The following is a 2,447-nucleotide window of genomic DNA, read 5'->3' as shown; positions in this document are numbered from 1 at the left end:
CATTCGCTTTACCGGATAAAACTGCAGGCATTTCGATTTCTGCGAGAGCGCTAGCTATCCTGAGGGAAACTTCGGAGGGAACCAGCTACTAGATGGTTCGATTAGTCTTTCTCCCCTTTACCCAGGTCGGACGACCGATTTGCATGTCAGGACCGCTACGGACCTCCACCAGAGTTTCCTCTGGCTTCGCCCTGCCCAGGCATAGTTCACCATCTTTCGAGTCCTAACGCATACGCTTGTGCTCCACTCCCCCTGAGCGGCAGGCAAGACAGGCCGGTGGTGCGCCTTCCGCGGACTGGAGAGGCCTTGGGATCCCACCTCGGGGACCCGGGTGGGGCCCTTCACCTTCATTGAGCCACGGCGGCTTTCGGATGAGCCTCCGACACAGCACATGCGTTAGACTCCTTGGTACGTGTTTCATGACGGGTCGGGTGGGTGGCCGACATCTCCGCTGACCTTGAGCGCTTGGGCTCCGATAAAAAAGCGCGTGACACAGGGTCCCCTTCGAGCCTGATGACGCGACAACGCCCTGGGCGCACTGGGGACAGTCCGCTCAGCCCCCCTGGACCCCCGCCCCCGAGAGGGAGGAAAGCCAAGAGGGGTGGGAGAGCGGTCGCACCGTGGGAGGGTCGGTCCGGCCCCCTCCTCCCCACATGGAGGAGGAGGAGGGGGAGAGCGCGGCGACGGATATCTGGATTCCTTGGCCCCGAAATTCGGCGAGCGCTGCTGCCAGGGGGCTGTAACACTCGGGGAGGGGTGGTTCGGTGCCCGCACATGTGGTAAGCCGCCCCCCCAGCCACCTTCCCAACCATCCCGGAGCACTGCCATGGTGGAAGTCTCCCCCCCTACTGGCCAGTCCCCTGCCGACCCCGCCCCCGGCCCCGCCCGTTGACTATGGTCTCTTGCCTTAGATGGAGTTTACCACCCGCTTTGGGCTGCATTCCCAAGGAACCCGACTCCGGGAAAACCCGGGCCCGGGCACCGGGGGCCGCTATCGGCCTCACACTTTCCACAGGCTGGGCCTCAATCAGAAGGACTTGCCCCCCCCTTCCATGAGCGACGCCGGGGTGTGGGTCTTCCGTAAGCCACATGTCCCGCTAGGCGCTCGCGGTGGGGATTCGGCGCTGGGCTCTTCCCGGTTCACTCGCCACAACTGAGGGAATCCTGGTTAGTTTCTTTTCCTCCACTGACTAATATGCTTAAATTCAGTGGGTCGCCACGTCTGATCTGAGGTCGCGGTCAGAGAGTGGAAGAAGACCGGGCATGCAGGAAGGGAGAGCGAGGTATCTAGAAGGGGCGAAGAGCCGGGGGACTGTCGGGAGTGGAGGGGCCCAAGGACCTGCAGGGTGGAGCGACCCACAACACAGCCGGGTTCCGAGGGGGAGCGGGGACCAAGGGGAGCTTGCGTCGGCGCATGGACACCAGTGTCCCAATGGCCAACACCGGAGCTGGCACCCCTGGGCGAGGGAGGCGAGGAAGGTAGGTGCCACAGGAAAAAAAACAGGAATGCAACTGGGGGGCAATAGGATGTCAAGTATAAATTCCCTTCCTGGGGCATCATCCTGCAACAGGATGTTTTGTTCTTTTGTTTTGGTTTGGTTTTGGGTTTGTTTTTTGTTTGTTTGTTTGTTTGTTTGTTTTGTTTTGTTTTTTTGAGACAGGGTTTCTGTGTGTAGCCCTGGCTGTCCTGTAACTCACTCTGTAGACCAGGCTGTCCTGGAACTCAGAAAACCGCCTGCCTCTGCCTCCTGAGTGCTGGGATTAAAGGGCTGTGCCATCAATTATTGATCATTATTCGTTATCAATTAGTATTGATAATTATTGATTACCATTCACTGATTGGTATTGATTATTGATCATTATTCCATCGCCATCATGCCTCTGCCTCTCAAGGGCTGGGAAGGATGTTTTGTTCTTAGAAAAAACTGCAGAATGTTACTTAGCAGACAGCAGCACACAGAAAGTCTCAGGCAGAGAACAGCAGCCCTTGGGGTCAGATGGACGGCCCAGAACTGCAGTCAAGGACAGTTTAGAGGAAAGTTGTTTTTTTTTTTTGTTTGTTTTTTGGTTTTTTTTTTTTTTTTTTAAAGGGAAGACTGAACAAATAAGGCTTCCACCAATGTCATTAAAATACAAAAAGAAAGAAAATATAGCTTTTAATTTGCTTTGTTTTGTCTTATATTTTTCGAGACAGGGTTTCTCTGTGTAGCCCTGGCTGTCCTGGAACACACTCTGTAGACAAGGCTGGCCTCTAACTCAGAAATCCACCTGTCTCTGCCTCCCAAGTGCTGGGATTAAAGGTGTGCACCACCACAGCCCAGCAGCTTTTAATTTCTTACTTTTTTATACCTGAAAGAAAATAAATATGACAATACCTTTTTTGTTTGTTTTTTGTTTTGTTTCTGTTTTTACTGGAGGCTCTATCATTAGGGACTATTATGTTATTT

General features: G+C 53.9%; 1 pseudogene; it reads right to left on the bottom strand.

The window, feature by feature from the left end:
• The window catches only part of LOC143433877 (28S ribosomal RNA), a 3,951-nt pseudogene extending 2,715 nt beyond the window's left edge, over positions 1-1,236 (bottom strand).
• Positions 1,237-2,447: the final 1,211 nt, after the last annotated feature.

Source organism: Arvicanthis niloticus (genome assembly GCF_011762505.2).
Source record: "Arvicanthis niloticus isolate mArvNil1 chromosome Y unlocalized genomic scaffold, mArvNil1.pat.X SUPER_Y_unloc_2, whole genome shotgun sequence".
Lineage (NCBI taxonomy): Eukaryota > Metazoa > Chordata > Mammalia > Rodentia > Muridae > Arvicanthis > Arvicanthis niloticus.
This window is presented reverse-complemented; position numbering and strand designations above follow the sequence as displayed.